Below are 13162 nucleotides of genomic sequence, written 5' to 3' on the forward strand. Positions count from 1 at the left end.
GTTAAAGATTATGCTATTATTTGAATTTATTTAGATTTTCACTGTAAAAAATTGAATTGACTAATTAGCAATCTGGAAAGCAGATGTCAAACAATATACTTACTCTACAACAAATATTTGTTGATTAGCTACTTATTGATTACCTACTTAGAAATACCTACCTTAAGTTGAGGTTATCATAGTGAGGAATGTGTGTCTGCTTAAGACTTTATAGAACAGTGGAAGTCAGTCAAGCACCTGTATAAGCATAAAGCTGTGGGATGCTTGAAAACTGTAGGGATAAGTATGGAGTACAGTATGAGAAATTGGAGGAACTTCTAAGGTAGGTTAGATATATGATTATGAATAATAGCAATGCAATTGAAGGACTTCATCTGATACCTTATACTCTCTTCAAAATCGACTAGTTTTGACAGTGTATGATTAGTTTCTGACAGTGCCAGATATATAGTATAGTCAGAAGACTGGCCTGGCCATTCTCCCTTCATCACACCTATACAAACAAAAAATATATATATACTTGTATGTTACAAGTATATAGAATATACTTCCTAGAACATAAAGTCATTCTATAAAAGTTTAGAAAAGGATAGATTGACTTCTACAAAGCTGACTAGTTATGGCCAAATATTTTTTACCTGATAAGCAATTACAATAGGAACATTTTTATGCAGTTTTTTTGCTTTTACATGCATCATAAATAGCTAGTAAATGTTAATGTAAGTTTTAAATAAGTGTATACTCCTGGGGATTTGGAAGACCTTATAAAGTTCTGGGGATCAAACCCAGGTCAGCCACCCACAGTGCCAGAACCCTAATCATCTCTCTGATCCCTGATGTTGCATTATCCTTTAAAAATCTAAAAAAAAAATATATTGGAGGAAACTAAGAATTTCTGAAGAATAAATTTTATTAAAAATGCCAGTAAACATATAAATATAAAAATGCCATTGAATATATCTAATCTTATTTTAATGCTAAAATTAAATTGTGAAAATAAAACATATAACATTTTTGTAATAATAGGAAAAAAGATGCACATATAGATGACTAACATATTAGTCAGCTATAGTAAAACATTATTGCAAGAAGGTAAGTTTGGTTGTTTTCTTAAAATAAATGCATAATTTCATGAGGAGGCTTTAAAGATATAGTTATTCACACATCAAAGAAATATGTACTTAGTAATATATATTACAATGTCATGGACACTTAGATTTTTTTTGAAAAGTACATTTTGTTTTTTGTTGTTTATTTCATTGGTGAGGCACACCAATTGATGCTTAGTTATCACTCCTATCAGGACTCAGTGGACCACATAGGGTGCTGGAGATTGAACCTAGGTTGCTGTATGCAAGGCAAGAGTCCTACATGCTGTAATATTGCTCTGAATCTCTTAATTTATTATCATTGATAAGTTTGCAATCCAAGAGTCTTTACTTTGACCAGACATTCTGTTTTATTATTCCTTGAAAAGTTTTATCTGATGGTTATCTTTCTCCTTAGTGTTTCTGAAACTAATGCAATTATTTACAAAGTGTTTTTGATATAAACCATGTTAAATTCTGGAATAAGTATGAACAGTTGACCAAGTGTCTCACAGAGTAGGCAGTAAACTCTAGTTAACTTTAGTTGTTTAAAGCTAATAAGACCTAAAATGGTAGTTTCAATAAACCTAGTAACCTTAGAAAACATTTATTGTTTGTTATGGTTTTTTTTGTTGGGTACATACAGAGATCTCCGGCTTACTCCTGACTTTGTTCCCAGGGACAGAGCAGGCTTAGAGGACTATAGGTGTCTGGGGAATTGAACCTGGGTTGACCACATGCAAGACAAGGGACCTTCCCTTTACTATTGCTTGGACTCTAGGTTATTATAAATTTTATGTCTTTATATATGCTAGTACCACTGATGGACTGTGAGGCAAATGTGATAGACACTACAATAAGAAAACTGACGTAATGTTATACACAGAGGTGCCCCTAAACCTTAATTCTCTGCATTTTTCAAGGTTATAATAACACATTTCCCTAGGTTTACTGGAACTCAGTTGACCTTAGTTGCATATACCAAGGAGACACTAAGTACAGATGCCAATTCTGGACATATTGGTTAAAAAAACCTTTCTGAACATATTTCATAGCAGCTGGTCCTACACTACTAATTCCACATGTATTTGAAATAGGAAAGTGAATCAAAAGTTGACAGAATAGAATTTCTTCCATTAAGAGAACATAATATTAATCATATTTTTTTAAGTAAAGGTGGCTGGAGCTGCTGGTGGGATGTGACCCCCTTCAAGCATACAGTCAGTGGGAGTTGACTCTAGCCAGGTGGTGGTGACAAGTGTGAGGTGTATGCTGCCTTGTTTCAGGGTCATTTCCTATGCTGCTCTGTCTATTGCTTTCCTTCATTTGTTTCTACCTCTGACTTCGATAGCACCTGTTCTATACCATTACCTTGGCAAGTAGCCTTACTGCTCACTTTAACAAATTTTCTGTGCCAAATATCCTGAAGTTACCACAGGCAATTGTTAAAAAAAAAAAAAAAAAAAACTTGAAGAACAAGTGAGACAAAGCAAAGTAGTTTTCTCCGAAAGCTTCAGTTGTCAAGTATCCTACTAGGCAGAAGAACTCTTGTGAATTTTTATGCACAACATTAGAAGCTGGCTTGTTGACAAAGAAAACATTGTTTTAATTGTCTTGACAAAGAGGCATAAATGCCCTCCATTCCTCTTTATTGAATGTCTTCTTGTGGTAACAAGCCCAATTTGGCTTCTCCTTTTCTTTAAGATAGCTATGAAAATTTCTAGGAACTGAGACAAAAGCATTTATTTTGCATAAGAACAAAGCCTCTTTTCCCAGTAATACAGTGGATGATGACAACCTGTTGCCTAGAAACCATTGACTTTATTTGTGGATTTTCTTAGTGATAGGTATTTTCAGCTCTTCTACAGAAATTTTGATCATTTTATCATCTCTTAGTAGCTGTGATCCATCATAGTAGAGAGGAAGGAGAAAATTTAAATGTCATCAAAAGTGGAAGCACAGTTTTTGTTCTTTTTGGAACATATACACATCCTCATCTTGTCAGTTTCTGCATACAACAAAACCAAAGCCTCTTTCACATTTCTCTTACCAGACCACTCTACTTCCCAATTCTTACTATTTTTAAATATTGAATTTTAGGCATCATGCATTTCAAAACAAAACTTTCAGAAGCTCCTTTCTCACATTATTTTCACATCCAACATTCTATTTAATTTAAACTGGAAATAAGTAAAACAAAAATTAAGAAGAGAATATACTGAGGAATTCTGGTAGCAGTTTATTTTGGTCAACATAGATCTATATAATCTTTTGTAAAATGTTTATATCCTAATTAATATTATTATAAATAAGAATACCGGGATGTATTTTATTTTGGTCAACATAGATCTGCATAATCTTTTGTAAAATTTTTATATCTTTTTTAATCTTTTTTTAATTTTTATTTTGATCATACTGGCTTACATAGCTTTCACAGTAGTATTTTAGGTACATATTAACATTGAATCAGGGGAATACCCATCACCAAATTTGTCCTCCCCCCCATCCCCCGTTCCCTTCCTGCAACCCATGAGGTTGCTAGAGTACGTGGTCCCCTCTTTGTCTAGCTTACTATTAGTGATCATGTATCTGTTTGGTCCTGGTACCCTCCCTTGTTTCCCCCTCTATTTGAGAGGTGGAGCTTGATAATTCGAGTTATGTGGTTTTGTTTGAAGGAAAGAAAAGCAATAGAAAGGAGTAAAAAAATAAGAAAAAATAAATAAAATCAAATATGCTGAAAATGGGCAGAGTCCTTCTAGAGCAGGGGTCTCAAACTCAGTTTACCTGGGAGCCACAGGAGGCAAAGTAGGGGTGAGGCAAGGCCGCATAAGGGATTTTGCTTACTGAATATTCGCAATAAAAAATAGCATTAGTAAGAAAAAAATAGCAAAAAATAGCATTAAACATTTGCATACCCCGAACGAAACTGCTCGGGATATGCAAATGTTTAATGCAATTTTTTTCTTACTAATGCGAATACTGCAATATTTGAAGGCCGGCCACAGGCCACAAAATGTTGTACGGAGGGCCGCAAATGGCCCGCGGGCCGTGAGTTTGAGACCCCTGTTCTAGAGGCTTTCAACCTCAGTTTGAGGTTGAAAAAGGTAATTGAAATACCACATCAATACAGAAAGAAATATCAAATTAAATATTCAGTGAGCATTACAGCAATAAAGACAAGCACCCCACAATAGTCTTGGTTTTGAAATCAAACCATGCCTTATTGCAAAAGAAAAGAGGAAGAGAAAATAATACAATACAATAAAATAAAATTGGAGACATCAACTTCAATATCTACACCAAAATAAGGACGTCAATAAAAATTGATCAATCAATAAATATATATGTGGAAAAATGATTAATTTGTCCTTTTTTTCCCCTTTTTTCCCCTGCATAGGCAGAGTAACTATTGGGGATATTATAGAGGGAATTCCCTTGGCCTTGGAGATACAGGGTTTCTCCACCCCTGAAGCATACTGTCATGGGAACAACTATAGACTCCTTGCATGATCATTTACTCTCCTCTCGGTGCCTTTGTGGTGTACGGAAGACTTGTGCTTCGTCATGGATAGTAAAATCAGAGCTCTGTATCTAGAGATCTTGGTGTCTGTACAACTCAAGGAATGGAGCTTATGATGAAGTCTTTCTTTGTGGTTCTAGCAGTTCTGCTTCCTCAGTGTCGTTTAATCCATCTTATGTAGTTGGTGGTCTTGGTCATTATGTTGCTCCTAGGATGGAGCCTGGGATAGTCTTTCGTTATGCTTCCGGAAGACCCGTTCAGTTGTGATTGTCTCAGTCAGACCTCTGGAATTGGAGATCTTGTTTGTTGAACAGATCATAGACCAAAAACTAGGCTAGAGCTTTTGTTTTTGTTGTTGTTGTTGTTGGTCCTGGGATGCATACTGTGCAGTCCTGGTTGTAACAACGAGTTATCTGTATAGAGCGATCTTGGCTTTTGCACAGATCAAAGGGTGACATGTCTTCTGATTTTATCTTATTGTTGGCTAGTGAGGAAGGACAACTTTTTCTTGGATCATATCTTAGTTAATATCATACATAAGAATACCAGAATGTGTGTCAGAATAGCTTGATTTGTGTTAAAGAAAATATATACCCAGAATGTGTTCTATAAAATATACTGACTATAATCATTTTTAAACGCAATAAAAAGCTGCATTTATAATTCTAATGTTTATGGAATAAAAAAGTTAAACATGTTCTTGTTAAAAAACATTTCAAACAATAGAAAAGCAAAATAGATAGTAAAGATATATGGAATTGGAGCTGAACATATTTAAGTAGATGTTACTTATGTTAGAACTACAGAGTTTGTGCTATGAAAGGACAGAAGGGTTAATCTTTTGTATCTGGCTGGAATCTTCAGAGAATGCAATTTAGAGACCTGTGGCCAGAGTTGGAAGAAAGCAGATGGAAAGTATTCGGTAGACAAAAGAGGTAAATAGAAGTCTTTCTGGGGTGACCAAGAAGCATGAACCATTCAGGCAGTCTTATTGCAGATAGGTCATAGAGGATGGAAATACAAGACTTAATGACTAGAATGTCGTGTATTATAGGAAGCACTGGATGAAAGAGAAAAAGAAGAAAAATGCAGGCTTTACAAAATATTGTTCCTTTGCTTTATGTTTTCTAAGCAAAATAGTTTAACTTAGGGATAGATGAGGGAAGGAAAGAAAGACACACACACACAAAAGAGCATATGGACTTCTCCAGAACAGAAAACCATAGGGTATCTATGAAATAAAAGGAAGAATCACAGACCACAGACCACAGGTTCAGAAGAGGGCAATTCCTATAATGGTGAAAGAAAGTACTGGTTAAAAGTACTTTAAACCTAGGTAAGGGACTGGGAATAGCTGGGAATGCTATTGTGAAGATAGATAGGTTCTTCTGTGAAATAAAGTTTAGTGGTGATTAGAGGCAGAAAAATTGTCAGGAGGGAATTGTGGACATCTATGCATAAGATGAATAGGCTGAAATAGTGTAGTAATGGCGAAATGGTTGCAGAAATATAGTGAAAGTAATTGAGCTATATTTTCCTGATTCTTACTTCTTATTTACAAATGTACTACAACAATTAACACATTCCACAGACAGTAATTAGCAATCAGGTTAAATTACTCTGATTACCTCTTTTGCGTTTAATGAAAAACATTTTAAGAAAGCTACTTTCTGAGATGGCTTATAGATTACTAAATAATTTCTCTTTACCTGTTCATGCTTTTCCTCTTTCATTTCCTATTGGCCCTTTCCTCACTTTCCCTTTTGAAAGAGCAAAAATTTGGAATGGATCATTAAGTTAATTTTAAAAATTAGCCATTACTTTATATGAAAATGATTTGATATAATTTAAAAATCTTATAACCTTAAAATAAAAAACAATTCAACTCCTAAAATAATTTTAGTTGTCCTAATATTTTCAGTTAGTTCTATTCTTAGTTTTTATTTAATTTCCATATTTTCTTTAAAAATCAGAAATTTTCCTATTATAAGCATTCATCCTCCTGAATCATATTTAATTGCTGTATTCTGGCTTATTGTATCTCTCTCATCTGGGGATGTTCTTTTCTCCTTGTGTATTAGATTCTGTATTACTTGTGTATCTTTTCTGTTTCCAGTGGTTTCCAAGAAAGGTTCACTGAGAAAGATATAAATTTTTCATGGGCTTGAGATTTTTTTTAAGTCTGCACTTTTACTTGATTGATAGTTTTATGTACATTGGTAGATTTTTCTCAGGATTATGAGGAACCAGAGTTCAGTAAGTTTGGGTCACTAGCCCAAGGCCACATAGCTACTTTCATATGCTGAAAGCTCTTAAATACAGCAAGCAATCTTATATCCTTGCAATGCCACTCTCACATTGCCTAGCTGTCCTCACCTTTACTTCTGCTCTTGTTGATGCATATATAGCCTCCTGTTGAGGGTCCAGGTTAACCTCTACCAACAGCACCCTACACAATTATCACCTTTCTGTTCCATTTTCTGTCCTGTTTGGGGCCATAAGCCATTGGGAATGGGCTGCTTATGTTCGTCTTTACTCTGGCTATGGTACTGATGGAGCTATATAACCCAGCAATTCTGCTCTTTGTAGTATACCCTAGTGGCCACAAATCATAATATAAGGGAGACATTTGCATCTTTTTGTATGTCACAGCACTATTCACAATAATCAAAATTGTGAAGCAACTGAAGTGCAACCCAACTAATTAAATAAAGAAGCAGTGGAATGTACATAATACCACAGGTTTTATACTGCAGGGAAAAGGGAAAAGAGTCTGGAGCAAGGCAGCTGCAGAGAATATTTCAAAGCAGGCTGAAGAGAGAATAAAACATGGTTCAAGGAATCTTTCCACCACATGGAGCCAGAAGAAGAAACAGCAGGGACTGAAATATTATTGGGATGATAATTTTACCTACATGGATCTAGAATAGATTAAAAGATTATAGGCAAATGGCCTTTCTAAAAGTTCTTCCCACCCATGTGGGATTTTGACATATAAAAAAGGAAACCATCAAGGTTAAGGGTGAAGGCTGATATGCCATAAATGTTCAAAGTGAAGGTTGATTACTCAATAGTTGCACATATTCACAATGGAATAATACCTCTAAGAAAAGATGATTTAGGTAATTTGTGCTGTATAGATGGATGTGGAGAGTATCATTCAAATGAAGTTAGAGAGGAACAAACTTAGAATGACCACCGTCACATGCAGGATACAAAGAAACATATCAGTGGAATAATAAATATCCAAAGAAAATAAAAACAAAAATGCCTGTGAATTAGTAGGAAGATTGCCACTGGGTATAGAAGGGAGAGGCATAAGACAAAGAAGAAAATACTTAAATAATAGTGATGGAAAGGGATCAGAGGAGGAAGGGTTGGCTGAAAGATATTAAAGTCATATGCATAAAACATTGTCAATAACAGCATTGTAAAAACAGTAAAAATAACAGCATTTTAAAAACAGCTTAAAAGGAAAACCAGTAGTAAAAATGTCTGCTACAGAAAAGAGGAGCGGGAGGGAAAGAGTATATTAGTAGAGAAAAGTGAACACTGTTGAAAGTTGGATCATGGTATTCCTGAAACACAGTTATGAGTAATTTTGTAATTTATGGTGACTCAATAAAAATAAAATTAAGATAAAAAATAATTAAAATTAAAAATAATTATAATCAAAACAATTAAAATTTATTTTAAAAAAATTAAAATTTAATTAAAGAGAATTTTGAAGCTTCTAATATCTTATAATAGTTTGAGGAGATCTAGCCATTCTTATAGTATTGCTTCTTTACTCAAAATATTTTATAAATCCCTGATAGATATTTTGAATGTGTTTTCAAATGGTCCTTTAGTCTGGCCATATTCTTCTCATTATTACTATCATTTTATTTTTTATTGGGGGTTTCTTTCCCCTAATTTTCCTCTAAATTTCTACAGCCTGTAGTAGAACAAAAAGTCACCTTTCCTGGATTGAACCTATAATTTTGTTTCTTTATATTTTGTTTCTGACTTTCTAAATTTTAACTTTTAATATTACTTTTGTGTTTTTAGAAATTTAATGTTCTGGGGCCAGCGTGGGGGTGCTAGATGTGAGGTGTCTGCTTGCCAGCGCTAGCCTAGGACGGACCGATGTTCGATCCTCTGGTGTCCCATATGGTCCCCCAAGCCAGGAGTGACTTCTTAGCGCATAGCTAGGAGTAACCCCTAAGAGTCACTGGGTGTGACCCAAAAACCAAAAATAAATAAATAAATAAAATAAAAAAATAGAAATTTAATGTTGTGTGACTGATATCCTGTTATGTTATTCCATGTTCATTATATTTATTGAAGCCAAGTCTCACTATGCATTATCTTTTTCCTTCTTAACCCCAATTACCCTTGAATTGTTATTTATATTTTATGATAAGCAATTGCATATTAGATATATAATTTTTAATAAATATACACACATATACACATGATTTCTTAGTGTGGTTTACCTCCATTGAGGTACAATATACAATAGTTATGAAAAATATTTTATACATTTCAGAATTGATATTGATATGTATATGCTAGTACCATATAGAAAAATCTACAGAAGTGGATACTTTGTCTAGTTTTCTGTTTTGTATTGAAGTAACAGTCAAATAGAATTTTATAAGTGATTTTTTAAGATTACACACGTTATATTCAATAGTCTTTCCCTTCAGGACTATATGATTTAAAATTTTACACTATTATAATATATCATAATTTAGTTATGTATTTTTACTTTGGAGCTGCAATTCCCAATCAGGTATCATTGTGGTAAAATTTAGTGAAGGTAGTCATAGGTCTTTATACTGTAGAGTAAATATAACCTAATTAGATATGTTATATTAAATTTTTTAAAAATGCTCTTGTAATACCAGTGTTTTCCTCAAGTCCCAAATGCCAACTTTATGTGGAAATGTTTTTACATTCTGATCCAAGCCAATTATACTTCAGACTGTTACAATAGATATATTGGCATCCCACTTTTCAGTTAGTAGGAAATATGTGAATAATTGTAGGAATGAAGGTTCAGGAGCTGGAGTAAATAGCATGTAATGTGTTTACCTTGCAGGAGGATTCAATCTCTGGTATAGAAACTTGTCCCCAAATATGACAGGAGTGATCTCTAAGTTCTGAGTCAGAAGTCCTGAACACAGATGTTGTTGCCCCAAACCAAACAAGATGGAAGTTCAATAGATACCTTAGACAATAAACAGCAGTGATGTTTTGAATGAAGGTCCTTGGAGTTCTCTTTTATAAAATTTATTTTTAATTGAATAACCATGGGATATAGTTACAAATTTGTAGGAGATATAGTTACAAATGATTGAGTTTCAGTCATATAATGTGCAATACCTGAATCTTTGCTAATGTACATTTTCCACCACTAATATCCCCAGGTTCCATCCCATCTTTCTTCCTGTTCTTCTTCCTTGCCTGCTTCCATAACAGTCATTTTTGTCCCCCCATCTCTATCTGTTTTTCTTGTTTTTTCATTTTAGACACTGCAGTTTGCAACATGGCTACTGAAGGGGTATTACACAAATTACTTTACCTCCTTTGTGCATCCAGTTCTTGTCCCGAATGATAATTTCCAACTGTCATTATCATAGTGATACCATATCTTCCCTAATTATATTTTCTCAGTCTTTGTGGCAAGCCTCCTACCAAGGACCAGTCCTCTTGGACCTCTTTATTGTCTTTGGTATATTTGCTTTACTATTCTTTTTATTATCATTTTTAAATCTCACACATGATTGGGTTCATTCTATTTCTATCCTACACCTTCTGCCTCATTTAACCCAGCATGATATTTTCCATATATAAGCAAATTCTTCTGACTTCATTTTTCTTCATAGCTGCATATTATTGTATCATATAGACATACAACAGTTTCTTTATTCACTCATATGTTCTTAAGCACTTGAGTTGTTTCCAGATACTGGCTGTTGTGTATCATGTTGCAAAGAACATAGGAGTGCAAATGCTTTTTCTGAATTATATTTTTGAGTGATTAGGGAGGGTGCATTCCCAGAATTGGTATTTCTGGGTCATATGGAAGATCAAGTTCTTTTTTGAGGAACATCCATATTGTCTTTCTAAAGGCTAGGCAAGCTGACATTCCCAACAGCAGTCAATGAGAGTCCCTTTCTCTTTACATCTGCGTTGTTCTTATTCTTTCTGTATGCTAATCTCTGTGGTATAAGAAATCTGATAGTTATTTTTATTTGCATTTTAGAATTTTAGATAAATAATGATGTAGAGTATTTTTCATTTGCCTTTTTGGCATATGTATTTTCTCTTTGAGGATGTTTGTGTTCATCTCTTCTTCCCATTTATTGGATGGGGATAGATATTTTGTTTTATGTTCTACCAGTATCTTACATATAATTAGATATTAACGTCTTATTAAATGGATACTGGGTGAAAAGTTTCTTCCAATCTGTGGAATGCTTTTGTATCCTGATCACCTTTGAGGTTCAAAAGCTTCTTAATTTAATATAGTTCTATTTGCTTATCATTGCTTTTAAATGCTTGGCTAAAGGTATTTTTTTCTTTGAAAATGCCTTTAACTTCAATATTATGAAGAGTTTTCCCTACATTTATATTTATGTACCTTATAGTTTTAGATCTAATATCAAGGTTTTTAATCCATTTTGATTTGATGTTGAGAGGTGAGCTGTAGACACCTTTAACTAATTCTTAGATCACTCCCTGTTTTTTTTCTTTCCTCCCAACTTTTTGACTTAATAAAGAAAAAAAATCCTAGATTTGATTAATTATCATAAGTACTTTTTGTTTTGTTTACCATGCACTTCAGATGAATTATTTTTGTTCTGGTCAATAAAAGTTGGCAGAAAACGTACAACTTGGTACAGCTCAGTTTAAGTAGCTGGAAGCTACCTGGCCCTAGATTATTTTCCCTTCGCTCTGTCTATTTTTTGTATTATGCAAACGACTCTTTGCGGACCCATTGAACTACAGCAAAGTGAGCTGCAAAAACTGGTGCCTGAACAGGGCCATAAAAACAAAGACATTAAAACAATGAGTTGGGTAACAAGTTTTCCTAGGTATGAGGTGAATGATGAAACTGATATTTCCATGTCAGTCCTTTGTTCTGGACTGAATGTGCCACACCGTTTGCCAGAGCAGGCCATGTCCTTTAGAGATTCTTCCTCACCCCAAGCCCTGAGTCAGATAAATTGGCTGGTGCTGGTTATCCTGGTCCTGGGCACTGTCATCAAATGGTTCAATGTCTGAAATGGTTATCAATTTATCAACAGGAATGACACAAAGGATGATGTTTTTGTTCACCAACCTCCGGAAGTTTTTGTGCAGCATTGGAGATAAGGAGACTATGGAGTTCAATATCATGAAAGGAGAGAAGGTGCATAAGCTGCTAATGTAACCAGGCCAGGGAAGGTTACAGTGAAGGGTAACCACTACACTCCCAATTGACATAGGCTCTGCCCTACAATTCATCTCCAGACCTTGCCCAACAGAGGCCCTTTCAGGCAGAACCAAACAGTGAAAGGGAAATAGAAGATGATTCTGGACAGCCTCCCAGATGCTGGCTCCCACTGCCCTTCTTCCACTAAAGGCACTTTGTGGTAAGACCTCAATCTTCCAACCATCATCAGCCTATCAAGGGCACTGATGGGGTAGAACCCAAAGAGACAGCCCTATTGAAGGGGACCTATAATAGGAAGACGAACTGGTCCCCCAATCCGATGAAGATCTTTTCTACTAAAGGAAACCTCAGCAGCCTACACAGAAAATGGGGTGGTGAGAGTAAGCCCAGTCACAGCCCAGCTGATAGTTCCCTGATCACAGTGATGAGGGTGCCAAATCAAAACCACTATGCCCCATTTGTTGTTGTCCTCATTAAACCCACTACACCTGCTAGTCATCACCCCTGTGTCCTGGAATGCCCCGCATTACCTCTCAGATTCACACTACAGAAATAAGAGAACGCTTGCAACCAGACTACCCACATGAATAGTTTTTAAAGTAGTACCCTAGTTCAAGGAATGTACTTTTGACCAGCAGCTGTAGATCATTGATTCTGATGGCTCGCCACCAACAGTTTACTTGAAATAATCCTCCAGATCCAACCTACTCTGAACTTGATCAGCAGTGTTCAGAGAAGTTAGATATTCTAGACTCCTATTACAGTGCTCAGCATAAGAATGTGTAGCAATTTGTTTTCAAATTACATATATCTGCAGAAATGTTATAATGTTTTTGTATTACTTGGAGAATATTATTATTATTATTACTATTATTACTTCATTATCTTCCCTATTTTATCCTGCCTACACCAATTTACCATTCAAAATATCCCCCATCATAGGTCTTTTGAAAGAAATAGAAAATGGGGAGATATAAAATCCTGTAGCTAATTCTTAGATCACTCCTTGCTTTCCCTTTCCTCCATCCAACTTTTGACTTGTAAAATAAAAAACCAAAAACAAAAACTCACATATGATTGGTTAGAGACACACCTGAGCTTAATTAGCATAAGAACTTTTGTTAACTA

This window comes from Suncus etruscus, chromosome 6, assembly GCF_024139225.1.
Source record: "Suncus etruscus isolate mSunEtr1 chromosome 6, mSunEtr1.pri.cur, whole genome shotgun sequence".
NCBI lineage: Eukaryota > Metazoa > Chordata > Mammalia > Eulipotyphla > Soricidae > Suncus > Suncus etruscus.